Below are 14,563 nucleotides of genomic sequence, written 5' to 3' on the forward strand. Positions count from 1 at the left end.
CATCTACAAGGCACAGGTCAGGAGTGTGATGGAATAGTCCCCACTTGCTTGGATGGGTGCAGCTTCAACAACACTCAAGGAGCTCAACATCATCCAGGACAAAGCAGCCTGCTTGATTGGCACCATATTAACAAACACTGACATTCACTCCTTCCACCACCAATACACATTAGCAACAGTGTGTGCTATCTACAAGATGAACTGTAGAAGTTCACTGAGGCTTCTTAGCATCTTCCAAACTCATAACCACTATATCCAGAAGGACGAGGGCAATACATACCATGGGAACACAACCATCTGCAAGCTCCTCTCCAACCCACTCAACATCCTGACTTGGAAATATATCACTGTTCTTTCACCATCACTGAGTCAAAACCTGGAAATAACTACCTGCACCACGAAGGCAGCTCACCTTTACATTCTCAATGGTAACAGTAATGGAAAATATATTTTTTTCTAACCAGCAACACCCACATCCCTTGACTGAATAAAAAACAATTACAGCTCCTTCCCTCTGGACTGCCCATTACAGCCCTCCCTCTTTCAGCTAACAATTAAAGCCCCACACTCTCTCTCCCTAAATGACAGCCCGGTTCCTCCCTGTGCTGAAAATTGAAGCCCTTTCCTGTCCCACTGTCAATGACAGCCTCCTCCCCCTTTACGCTATCAATTACAATTCCTCCCCTCCACATATGTTCCTCTCTCCTAGAAAGCACCAATTAATTGAGGGCACTGACCCATATTTGTTTCTCCTACTGTAGCATTTGCTATAAATTCATTCAAAATTAATTTAAATTTAGTTAATTAGTAGGCACTGGGTATATCAGGTAAGTAACCAGCAGTCATTGAAGTCATTTAGGCAAGTCCTGGTCTGCTATAATAATTAATTAATTGACCAGCAGTCACTTGAAAAAAACTGAGCAAAGTATTAGAGCATTCAATTGATCTACTTTTTTGTGAAAGTCTTGATAAACCGTTTGTTTCCTGGTAGTCGTATTCTGTGTGGTGATGTTGGAGGTTAACCGGCAGAAATCACTAATTAATAGGAGATTTACATTTACTATCTCATCATGACTTATGACCCTTTTCAGCTTGTGTGATAATTTCAGAGCAATTTCACCTTGGCATATCCATTGCATCTTTATGGATTCTTGTAGTGTAGTTGTATTGTCCATACTCTGGACTAGAAAGCCAGCATATAAGGGTTCCCCTCATGCACCTGAGATATGTCTGAATAAGTTGATTATAAATATCTATCCATCACATTCTAGATATATATTGCATGTTATCTATATATAGACTTGAATGTAGCTTATGTTTTACTTTAGTAAAAGTTCTAATGGGATCTGAATTTTGCAGGATTTAATGTGACTCATTACCAAAATTTCCAATATCGTAAATTTGTCTATTTAAAACCTTTAAATCCAAGAAATAAGTGAATATACACAAATGTCATGAGAGTCAGGTTAAATTCCCTCAGATGCATGTATTATCTTTGGCTTAGCTGTTCATGTTTTTGCTTCAAACTTACTAATGGTGAGAAATTTCCATTTGCATGTCCTGTCAAGATAAACTTTGCAATTGTTTAATTTTAGTTATTAAAAGGCTATTCTAACACAGTAGTCCTCTTATATTTGCTGTTGCACACGTGATTTAGCCTGAAGTAAAGTGAGACAAATTTGGAGAGTTGGGCTCAACTTCTTCTACTCTACCAGACTACATGATAAAGATTTGAATTGTTGGTTCAGCCTCTTACCTGCATGAACTCTATCATTCTGAAGCAGGACGAATGCAGCGAGGAGCACACTCAGAGACCACAGAGGTGCCATTCTGAAAAATCCACATTCAGACAATGTCAGGGATTGCACAGATGGATCACTAATATATTAAAACTTGAAAACATAAACAACAAACTGCACAGGTGTACATTCCTACAAGGCCACACATTTCCTGAAGCAAGCAGACATAGAAGTAGACAGACGACAGCACACACTGGCATACATGTACATAGAAACGTGACAAGATAAATAGGTACAAACCCATATAACACATAACTGGCAAAGCACTGATATTTCATTTTTAACTATTTATCTCCAGAGACAGAAAATATCTTTTCCGAACTAAACACATCTTAACAGTGGTAGTAATAGTGAGCTTCAGTAAAATAGTCATGGGTTCTCTTCCAAATTAAAGCACAAAAAAGAAATGTAAGACCTATTAATTACTGGATTAAAAGCCTGAAAACTGTACTTTGCAATACCATTGTCAATGTCAATGACAATGGTATTGCAATGTGCTCTATTTACAAACCGTGCTAGCAGTCAGAGACAACATGAGTTATATACAGTTTTAAAATACAGAGATTACGTATTTAAAGTTTATTATTTTTCTCTCTGTTTTAGTTTGTGAATAGTAAAATATGTCTGGCATTAACATCTGCAATCCCACCTATTTCCAACTCTTTTCAAGAGCGTTCTTTCATGCTATGTGTCAGAGATAATGTGACTACTGAACAAAGGTTACAAGCTGTTGGGGACAGTAGAAAATATAGGGATAAATGACAAATCATACCAAATTACTTAAAAAAAAAAGACCCAGGTCAAGAGAATGTTTTATGGCAATTTGTATATCTCACTGTTTTGCACTAGCAGCATCCTTTTTGTTTGAACCTCTTCTCTGAACAATTTTCAATATTGTTCTGCACATTTACACATTTGATCATCCCCTTCCTCAAACTATTTGTTTCAAGGCATGGAAGTTGTCACACCCATGGAGGAGAGGATTCAAAGACTGATCAAGTTGAGCATGACTGGATAGTCAGAGGTACCTGAGATCAAGAGCCAGATATTTAACATTAAAAAGGCAAAGTTCAAAGGAACTATTAGAAAGAATGCTGTTGGGTCTTAATGATGAGCACAGTATCTTTCAAGATATAACTCTGAGTATGCAGGATAAAATACATTTTCTGAGCAAATATTTTCCTAAATTTATGATCTAATTACAAGACAAATTAAGAGTAAAATTGACTTTTACCATTTGTGGAGAAAGAAAATGCAAAGACTTACTCAGATGATTACAAGATTAACCAGTGACATGTAAAGGGTGACCAGAAGAACAAAGGAGAACCCAGCAAAAAGCACTGGCTAAACAGAAGAATAACAAATTATTTCAGTACTTAAGAGTAAAACAAAATTTGAATGAAGAACTAATTCAAAGTAGTAAGTATCTAAATGCTAAATTTCCAAATATTCTAAAGGAAAATGACAAGCAACCAGGGTTTCCCAAATGGAGCTAATCTCATAATATCAGATGACACTCACCTTCAAACCTCCAACACCTTCTGTTAGAATATTTCTGAAATTCCAGCTTATGAATCATTCCTGTTGTTTAACTATTTGCATAAAAGGAGGCCACTTCCTAGTTTGACCAGATTCTGAGCAAATCTAAAATTAAGTTCAACTTTGAAACATATGTTATCACTTATCTTATTGGAATGAGGATATTTTTTTCCCTCTTTAAACAGGTGCAATTCATGAAAAGAATATAGAAAGAGAAATGTCAAAGATCCTTAACACTTGCAACACCAGCATTTATCAGATTAGCTATAAATAAATGGCTCAGATCTTCATATTGTAGCAATCTGGACAAGAATTGTCAATTATTAATGAAGTTTAGCTATTATTATTATGATAGCAGACACTTAGAAAAGGCAGAAGTTGTGAAAGGGAAATCATATTTTCTTTAATTCACTCATTGGGTGTGGGTAGGTCAACATTTATTGCCTGTCCCTGGTTGCCCTTGAGGAAGTGGTGGTGAGCTGCCTTCTTGAACTGCTGCGCTCGATTTGCTGTAAGTAAACTCACAATGCCCTTGGGGAGGGAACTGCATGATTTTTACCACGCGCAAGTCCTGATGCAGCTGACTTCTTAGGAATTACCTGCCAAATTAAAACTTTTGTTGGGCAATTATCAGCATTAGGAACCTTTTCGTCTGGAATTCTGATTTACAGTTCAACACTTAGGATGGTTCTGACTAAAGGTTACCCAGGAAAAGCTAAAGGAATTACCCTAATTCCTGAGTAACTATTAAACCAACCTGCATCAATGGCTCCCCAACCCCCACCCCCTCAAAATTGCCCTCATCATACTGATCTCACTCAGATCTACCCTCTCTCCACCAAGACCCATAACCCCTTCCCTGATATCCCCGGATATTCTCCGACACAGCTTCACCTCATTTCATACCACTACACCCATTGCCAGGCTGTTTCCTCATTCACTAGAAATCATTAAATAACAAAACTAACTCCAATTGCAAAATCATTACACTTATAGTTAAACAGTAAATATAACATTAAATAGTTAATAAAAACAAAAAAATAGTAATACCTAAAAATTGCGACAGAAATTTCACCACTGATGCTCTTAAGGATCAATCCCAGACCCTCTGGCATCATAATGGGTATGCCTTCATTTCCCTTACGCTGCATCGAGGCCTAGGCAGCAGGCTGTGATGGAAACGTTGGGACTGGCCCAACTCACTGGCTTAGCAATACTCAATTAAGGCAACTGGTCATAGAGTCATAGAATCATACAGGACAGAAACAGACCCTTCAGTCCAACCAGTCCATGCCAAACATAATCCCAAACTAAATTAGTCCCACCTGTCTGCTCCTGGCCCATATCCCTCCAACCCTTTTCTACGTTTGTACTTACCCAAATGTCTTTCAAATGTTGTAATTGTACCCACATCCACCACTTCCTCAGGAAGTTAAATCCACACCTAAACCATTTTCTATGTAAACAATTTGCCCCCTCATGTCTTTTTATAAATCTCTCTCCTCTCACCTTAAAAATGTGCCCCCTAGCCTTGACATCCCCTATAATAGGGGAAAGGTAACTGCTATTAACTCTAACTATACTCCTCATTATTTTATAAACTTCTATAAGGTCACCCTCAATCTCCTGTGCTCCAGTGGAAAAAGTCCCAGCCTATCCTGCCTTTCTTTATAACTCAAACCTTCCATACCCACCAACATCCTGGTAAATCTTTTCCAGCTTAATAATATCCTTCCTATAACTGGGGAACCAGAACTGGACACTACTTCAGAAGAAGCCTCACCAATGTCCTGTCAAGCCTCAACACGACTTCCCAACTCCTATACTCAAAGGACTGAACAATGAAGGCAAGCGTGCCAAATGCCTTTTTAACCATCCTGTCTACACGTGACGCAAACTTCAAAGAATTATGTACCTACACCCCTAGGTCCTTCTATTCTACAACCGTTCATACTGATCTTACCAGCGCCACCCACAAAACAGGGATGAATAATAAAAATAAGTGACAAAAATTACACAAGGCACTTATGTATCCTATTCCTCCCCTGAATCTAAATGTTAATCAAGTATGACAACACTCTACCTTATACTGTGTAGTATGCCTGGTACCATGGTGCTTCTGTCATTCACTGGAAATCCAATTCAAGTCCCTCATGACAATTTCTGTTCAATGATTCATCAAGTATGACAATACTATGGCTTTAAGACACGTGTTTTTTCTTATTATTTTGAAAGAGAGGTTTTAAGACAGAGTTGGTGAGCTGTCTTTTGAAAGCCCGTAAAGCAAACGGCTTTTGAGGCCTTGTTTTTTGTTTAAAATAGGGAACAATTGAAGCAGTCTGAATGGGTAGGCCAAGGACCCACAGACCCATGATTTTTAGTTTTAGTTTTTCAGTAGCAAATGATAGGGACTTGAAGCTGGATGTGGAAGCTATTATTCCTCTCTCTGTTACAGCTAAAGTTCTCTTTCTGCTGCTAGGTTTGCATGAGAGATAATCTACTTTACTGAATTTGCCTTTGCCAAAGGGTCTGTTTATGGGATGTTACTACATTGGAACAGTTATTGTTTAGTAGTTTAATAATCTATCGTTCTATTAGGTTTTCTGATAGAGTAAGTTATTCCAATTTCTTCTTTCTTTTGTTGCATCTTAACAATAGTGTTTGAATAAAGTGTATTTTGCTTAACATCAAGAAGTTTGACCGATTGAATTGCATCTGGAACGCAACACCCTACACTTACCTTTTAAAATAAGAAAAGGTTGGTGTCTAGACTATCTTCTGAATATATTTTGAGGGTTTTTGGTCTAGTCCATAACATAAGCAACAGCCTAACATTGCCAGACTAACCAAATTATACCTATCAATGTCCCAGACTCCTCCATCACCAGACCTGTGTTCATCCTGTCTCAACACCTAACCAGACCTATTTGAGGTTGCAGAACACTAACTGTGTTGGACCCCATGGAATCTCATGACATTGGGTCAAATAGGAACAAAAGAAACCTAATTATCATTTATCACCTTTTCCCAGGTGATGAATTGGTGTTCCTCCATTTTTACCACTTGGAAGGGCACAGCCTAATCTCTGAATGCAGAACTGCAATGCCCATCACCAAGATTAATCTAATGATACCACATCAATTGAACTAGCTGACCCCTGAAGCATATTGTTTTTAACCAAAGTCTTAACAATGGGATTATAAAATAATAATCGCATCAAACAAAGGAAAATTGAGCTTGATAAATTTATTATCTTTTTAAATATATAACTGTTAAGGTAGATAAAGGAGAAGCAATGGATGTAATAAATTTGATTTCCAACAGGCATTTGGTAAGGTATCATACAATGTTACTAAATAAGATATTGGCTCATGTAATTGCCAGCAATATAGATCATAGAATCCCTATAGTGTGGAAACAGGCCATTTGGCCCAACAAGTCCACACTCTCCCTCTGAAGAGCATTGCACCTAGACCTGTTCCCCTACCCCTGTATTTCCCACCTAACCTAAACGTCCCTGTGCACTACGGACAATTTAGCATGGTCAATCCACCTAGCCTGCACATCTTTGGACTGTGGGAGGAAACCTACACAGACACAGGGAGAATGTCCAAATTCCACACAGACAGTCGCCCAAGGCTGGAATCAAACCTGGGTCCCTGGCGCTAACCACTGAGCCACCATGCCGCCCTATATTAGCATAGATAAAACATTAATTAATTGACAAGAATTAGAGATTAGGGATAATTGCCGATGGAACTAGTGTAACGCCACAAGAATCAGGGCTGAGGGGCTCAACAATTTGCGAGCTATGTTAATGATTTAGACAAAGAAATTCAGAGACCAATTGTATGTAAGTTTGCTGCTGATGCAGAGTTAGATAGAAATATGAAAAGGGCTGTGAATCTTTCGAATTCTTTATCTAGAGAGCTATGGATGTTCCATAATACATTCAAGCTGGTTAGACTGATCTTTGGTTTCAAGTGTTAAGACCTGATCAACAGCAAGTGAAACTTCACTCTTTTCAACTTCCTGGTCGTTGGAACAAATATTTAAATTACTTTTTTAGCCCTCAACCAAATCTTTTTCCAATAAAAATGTCATTTACCCTTTTTAATGTAGCAGTAAACAGCCAATCGCAATGTTTCCTTGCGTTAAAGATGAGCGATGTTATTATCCTGAGTGAAATGATAAAGATGCAACATCAATCATATGACTCTGTGAAATTACTTGGGCACCCATACATGTACAAATGTGCAAAGTGCTATGTGTCCAGTATAAATGTACAATGTGAAGTCCTTGGGATGTCCTGCAGCATAAGGTTTTTAACCTGAGAGCACATTTGTTTCGTTGGTGCCTTGAGGCAACAACAATTGTGAGTGTTATAGTTAGTGCTTAAGTTCTCTGTATTCTGATATTTCTTTTAATCAGTATTGTCACCAGGCAATTTTTTTTTTCCTTTTTGAGAGGCAGAGAGAGAGAGTTCAATGCTACATTCTTAGTTTCGTCTCTAATGTGTGGGCATTCTTATAAAGGTAGAAACCAAACTAAAAGTTGAGGGCATTTTTGTATCTTCCAAGGCATGCTTGCTGGCTGGTTTAATTGGCTTTGGGTAAAATGTTGATTTTAACTCACTTGTCTGTTATCGAGCCTGTGTGAGGAGTGTGAGCCCAGCATGGCCAGGCGCTTATGGCCTTTGGCGTTGAATGGTTAACTGTGTTTCTTTGTTTTTCTACATTTTAGTAAGAAGGACTGTAATGTTTAACTCTTTAACTTTGTTTTCTTTATTTTTCTGCTTGGTACCAAGCTTCTTTACTTTGGTACCTTTGCACCTAAGATGGTGCTGTAAGTGGTGACATGTAAACTTTTCACTGAACTCATGTGAGTACATGTGACAATAAACTTAATTCAAAACCTCAAAAAGATTCAAATCATTGGTTTCTAACACCATGATCACTTTTGTGATAAGATGAGATTTGTGGCAATTAGAAGTCAATGCTTTTGGTCAATTTTTAAAACCATTTCAATCCATGAATGTCCCAGGTATTAAATAAAATCATAGAATTCAAAAAACCAGAACCCCGTATTTTATGTTATATTGACTCAGGAAATCGAATAATACAGAGAATTGGCATGGAAGCAGACTGAAGGCAGAATTTCAGCTGTGAACATATTCAATGTTGAAGAAGATACAAGAGGCCATATGGTTTGATCCTGTTTCTTATGTTTTATCTATATTGACAGCCTCCAGTGGTTCCCATTCTCACAAGTACACTTTTCACTGATGTATCTGATTCTCTAGAAGCAGGCAGCTAGAAATGACAATTTTTAAACAAATATTACTTCCTATGTCTATTCTTTCAAAGCTTTCCATAATTTAACTGGATCTTTAGATAACCGGTACATAAATAAAAGAAGGGTATAATTCATATACAGTGATATAAGGTAAATTTCTTATACAGTGATATCAGTCAACTTCTTTTGTTGCACTCCCTCCATAACCAGAATATTCTTTCTCCGATAAGGAGACCAAAAGTGCAAGCAATACTCCAGGTGTGGTCTAACCAAATCCCTGTACAATTACAGCAGATACCCCTGATCCTGTACTTGAAACCTCTCACTGTGAAGGCTAATGTACCACTTGCCTTCAAACACCTAAAGAGTTGTTAGATACAGGGACACTGCTATGATTATTGTATGACTGTTATTTTATATATTTAAAAAAAGGTATTGTTTTTCTTTTCAATTTATAAAGAACAAAAGAGGCAATTTGTGTGTGGAGCCAGAAGAAATGGGTGAGGTCCTTAATGAATACTTCACATTAGTATTCATCAAGAAGGACATGGATGGTGGTAAGATTAGGGAGGGGAATGTTGATATTCTAAGGCAGGCTGATATAAAGAAGGGGGAGGTGTTGGCTGTCTTGAAAAACATTAGAGTAGCTAATAAAAACAGAAATTGCTGGAAATGCTGAACAAGTCTGGCAGCATCTGTGGAGAGAAAAAAGAGTTAACATTTCGAGTTCAGTGACCCTCCCATTCTGCTTTCTGTCCACAGATGCTGCCAGACCTGCTTAGCTTTTCCAACAATTTCTGTTTTTGTTTCTGATTTCCAACATCCGCCGTTCCTTCGGTCTTTACTAATGTGATAAGTTCCCATGGGTTGTTGGGATCTATCCCAGGATAATAAGGGAGGCAAGGGAGGAGAATGCTGGGGTCTTGACAGAGATCTTTATATCCTCTTTAACCTCAGGTGAGGTCCCAGAAGACTAGAGAATAGCCAATGTTATTCTTTTGTAGGGTAACAAGGATAACCCAGTAAATTGCAGGCTAGTGAGCTTTACATCAATGGTAGAGAAATTATTGAAGAAGATTCTAAGAGACAGGAATTACTTGCAGCTGGAAGAGAATGGACTTATTAGAGATAATCAGCATGGCTTTGTGCAAGGGAGGTCTTGTCTCACAAATTTAATTGAATTTTTTGAGGAAATGGAAAAGATCATTGATGAGGGAAGACAGTGGATGTTGTCCATATAGACTTTAGTAAAACATTTGACAACACCCCTCATGGTAGGCTGGTCCAGAAGCTTAAGTCACATGGGCATCCACGGTAGGTTGGATACAAAATTGGCTTGGCCATAGGAAACAGAAGCTAGTGTGAAGGAATGTTTTTCTGACTGGAGGCCTGTGACCAGTGATGTTCTGCAAGGATCAGTGCTGGGACCTCTATTGCTTAATTTATATATATATGATGATTTGGATGAAAATGTAGGAGGTTTCATTAGTAATTTTGTACATGACACAAAAGTTGGTGGAGTTGTGGATAGTGAGGAAGATTGCCAAAGGATACTGCAGGAGAGAGACCAGTTGGAAAGTTGGCCAGGGAAATGGCAGATGGAGATTTGTTTTATTTATTTACGGGAGGACGTCACTGACCAGGCTAATATTTATTGCCCATCCCTAATTGCCCAGAGGGCAGTTTAAGAGTCAACCACATTGCTGTGGATCTGGAGTCACATGAACGTGAGATCAGGTAAGGACAGCAGTTTCCTTCCCTAAAGGACATTATTGAACCTGATGGGTTTTTCCAACAACCAACAATGGATTCATGGTCATTGTCAGACTCTTAATTCCAGATTTTTTTTGCATTCCAATTCCACCATCTGCCATGGTGCGATTCAAAACTGGGTCCCCAGTACATTACCTGGGTCTCTTGATTAATAATCTAGAGGAAATACCACTAGGCCATCATCTCCCTGAGGGAGTTCCCTGGAGATGGAGTTTAATTTTGACAAGTGTAAGGTGATGCATTTTGCAAGGTCAAATGCAAGAGGAAAGTGTACAGCAAATGGCAGAACCCTTAGGAGCATTTATATACAGAGGGATGGTGGGGTCCAAGTCCATAGCTCACTGAAAGTGGCAACATCAGTGGATAAGGTGGTGAAGAAGGCGTATGGCATGCTTGCCTTCATTGATGGGGCATTGAGCATAAACATTGGCGAATCAAGTTGTAGCTGTATAAAACTATAGTTAGGCCACGTTTGGAGTATGTGTGCAGTTCTGGTCAACACACTACAGGAAGGATGGGGAGATTTTGGAGAGGGTACAAAAGAGGTTTACTAGGATATTGCCTGGATTGGAGCAGTTTAGCTACAAGGAGAGGTTGGACAAACTGGGATTGTTTTCACTAGAGCGTCAGAGACCAAGGGGCAATCTGATATAAGTTTATAAAATTATGAAAGGCCTGAATAGGGTGATTAGTTGGAGCCTTTTTCCCAGGCTGAAAATGTCAAATACTAGGAGGCTTAGCTTTAAGGTGAGAGGGGGAAAAGTTTAAAGGAGTTGTGAGGGGCAAGCTATTTCACAGAAGGTGAATGCACTGCCGGGAGGTGGTTGAAGCAGATACAATAGCAGATACAAATGTTTAAGAGACATTTAGACAGACACACAAACAGTAGGGAATAGAGGGATGCTGACCTGGTGCAGGCAGATGGGATTAGATTACAATGGCATCATGGTCACCATAGACATGGTGGTCTGAAATACCTATTCCTGTTTTATGTTCTATATGTTCTCTGCGTGTTTTGGAGTTATACTTTTAATGTGTGTTTAAACAATTTTATATTTGTATTATCTGTAGATGATTTGGTTTCTTCTTTTTTATCTTAATTTCATTTGTTATTGACCTTCTGTTTCATTGTTAAAGCAAGATCTGCAGCACCAAGAGCTTATGTTTCAGCAAGAGACCACTTTGTTAAAACCAAGCCAAATCAAAATAAAATCTATCAAGTCAGATTTCCGACAGGATCTGAATTGTCCAGTATTGGCTTCAGTTGGGATCATCACAGTATGGACCAAGTTACAACAGCTTTCTCCTATTCTAATATGGATTCTGGCAGCTCTAATTGAGGCCTCTGGTCAATGTTGAGGATTCCTAGGGCAACTTTCTCCTGACCATATACCACTGTGCTGCCAACTCTGCTGGGTCTATCCTGTTGGAGGGACAGATGATGATGGTGGGTTTTGGAACATTTTCGGAAATGATTCTGTGAATGTTACTTGACTAGTCTGTGAGACAATTTTAGCACTTGTCCCCAGATGTTAGTAAAGAAGACTTTGCAGGGTCTACAGGGCTGTTGCTGGTGCCTTAGTCTATGGTCCACTTTGGTTTAATTCCATTTTTGAGACTGTTTTTCGTGGTTGTTACAACTGAGTGGCTTGCTGGGCTATTTCAGAGGTCACCTATGAGTCAACCACTTTGCTGTGGGTCTGGAGGCACATGTAGGCCAGGCCAAATAAGGATGGCAGTTTCCTTCACTGAAGGACATGTGAGTACCAGTTGGATTTTTACAACATTTGATCATGGTTTCCTGGATATTTAATTCCAGATTTTTCTAATTCCACCCATTTGCTGTAGTTGGATTCCAAACCAGGTCCCTGGAACTTTACCTGAGCCTTCGATTATGAGTTCAGTGACAATACCATGGGGCTAGCACATTTCCCTAAGGTAGTGGAAGTCATGTGCAGACCAGAGTGTTGGACAGATTAGTCTGCCTAATTTCTAATTGAGATTGTGCTCTGGTATTTGATTACATGGTTGCCTCTATGGAATGGGTATCAGCTGCTGTGGAGAACTAGGACAAGCAAATTAATCAATACCAGCCAAATATGTGTGTGGGAGCCTTTACTCCACTGCTCGTGCAATGGATACATTTAATCACTGATTTGGTAAGGGGAGGCCAAGGGATCTTGTCCTTCCTCCTGGTGTCCCGTGCCCTCGGGGGCTGTGCACTGACAGGAAGGAGAAACAATGAAGAGGCACCCAGGGATTGTCATCTCCATAGGTGCCCTGTTGCACTTCCTTCTTTCTGCCAATGACCCAAATGCTTCCATCAGGTCAGGCTGAGGACGTTGGATCTGCACTGCACTTATACAGGAGACTGCCTGCAGGACCCCTTCAGCCACAGGCACCCAACCATCCACCCCCATTTGAGGCAAACTGGCAAAGTAGGCAGCAAGCTTCCTCGGGCTCAGCTGTGGCATGTTAAGGTAGCACAAGACAGAGCATTAGAAAAAGAAGATTAAACAACATTGGATGCTCAGGTGTCAGGCTTTTGCACAATTTGAAATTTGATATAAATATAACACCTTGTACAGTAGTCCTGTGCTCTCTTTCAATCAGTGAAAGCTTCTGACTATTTCTGCTTTCCTGGTATGCTACCTGGAGGAATCCTGATTGCTCTGCGCACACACACTGCCACATCACAGTGAGCAGTGCAGACAGTGCGAGGCTGGAGGGGTCCTGGAGCTTGAAGCGTGCAATTGATGCTCTGGTCAGGAAACTGGACAGGAGCTTGCTGGTGACAATGGAACAACTTAACTTGCAATTAATGGCAAACAAAGTATTGTAAAGTTTCAAAAAGATAAAGCACTCCCCTGAGGCCAGGACTATGTCATTGCTGTAATTCCAATTGTCCATGTTGATGCAAAGTCATTCTCCCTCAAAGCTATAAGGTTCTCTCAGGCCTGACTGCATTGTCTCAGGACTGCTCTGGCCTCTTCAGCATCCTCAGCGTTAACATTGTCTCTCTCAGCATCTCCATTGGATTCTGCTTCTTCCTTATCTGAGGTGACAATCAACTGCTAATCCTGGAGTGCTCACTTTCATCGCTGCCTTACATTGCCCCCTGACCTAGCATTCACTGGCTGTCTCTGACTTGACGAACTGGCTGGCATTTCCTTACTGCCACGTAACTGGGCAGGAGCAGGCAAGGCATGAGCTTCTACTACTGCATGGCCTGGCATGAAAGTTCATCAAGGAACAAACATGAGTAATGCAAAATACCTTTGGAGCACCTCATCAACTTACTTTGCCATCTCTAAGGATCGGCTTAAATGAGCACCAAGGTTTATACGTCCATTTATATTTTCCATGTGTCGATCAGAGGTCAGGTGTGGGTTAACAGATTCTTCTAGCAATTTTTAGTCTCAGTGTACACATACTGTAATGTATGATAGACTAGCTATTCAGAAAGCAGCAGCAATAATTCTTGTAAATCAATCTGTGGTATAGTTCAGACCCATGATGTGCCTGAACTTACTGTAAATAAATGGCAGCTAAATATTCATGATTGACAAGGGCGTTGTTAAGACAACACAGTTTAACAAGTTAGTGATACAAAGCTTCCTGCTGTGAATCTGCCAGTAAAAGTGCACAATTTAAGGAATAGTCACATTTCCCAGATTCAGTGACTTGGTTGGAGAAATAACAGATGGAATTTAATACCGTCAATTACAAGGTGATGCATTTTGGGAGATCTAATGCAAATGGGAAGTATACAGTAAGTGGCACAATCCTTAGTAGCATTAACATACAGAGGGATCTATGCATGTAGGTCCATAGTTCCCTGGAAGTGGCAACACCAATGGATAAGGTGGTCAAGAAGCGCATGGCATACATGCCTTCACTGGTCAGGGCATAGAGTATAAAAATTGTAAGTCATGTTGCAGCTGTATAGAACTTTAGTTTGGCCATAATTGGAATATTGTGTACGGTTCTAGTCGCCACACTACCAGAAGGACGTTGAAGCTTTGGAAAGGGTACCGAAAAGGTTTGCCAGGATGTTGCCTGGTTTGGATGCCATTATTATAAGGAGACATTGGACAAACTTGGTTTGTTTTCACTTGAACATTGAGGGATGAGGGGTGACCTGATGGAGATTTACA

The 14,563-nt window shown here is 39.7% G+C and overlaps 1 protein-coding gene and 1 pseudogene across 1 annotated transcript in view; one reads left to right on the top strand and one right to left on the bottom strand.

Moving 5' to 3' along the window:
• Positions 1-3,335, bottom strand: part of LOC109926715 — a 31,766-nt pseudogene extending 28,431 nt beyond the window's left edge.
• Positions 1-14,563, top strand: part of LOC109926723 (eosinophil peroxidase-like) — a 93,352-nt gene that overhangs the window by 53,613 nt on the left and 25,176 nt on the right. The window lies entirely within an intron of this gene.

The sequence above is a fragment of the Rhincodon typus genome, chromosome 26, assembly GCF_021869965.1.
Source record: "Rhincodon typus isolate 14 chromosome 26, sRhiTyp1.1, whole genome shotgun sequence".
Lineage (NCBI taxonomy): Eukaryota > Metazoa > Chordata > Chondrichthyes > Orectolobiformes > Rhincodontidae > Rhincodon > Rhincodon typus.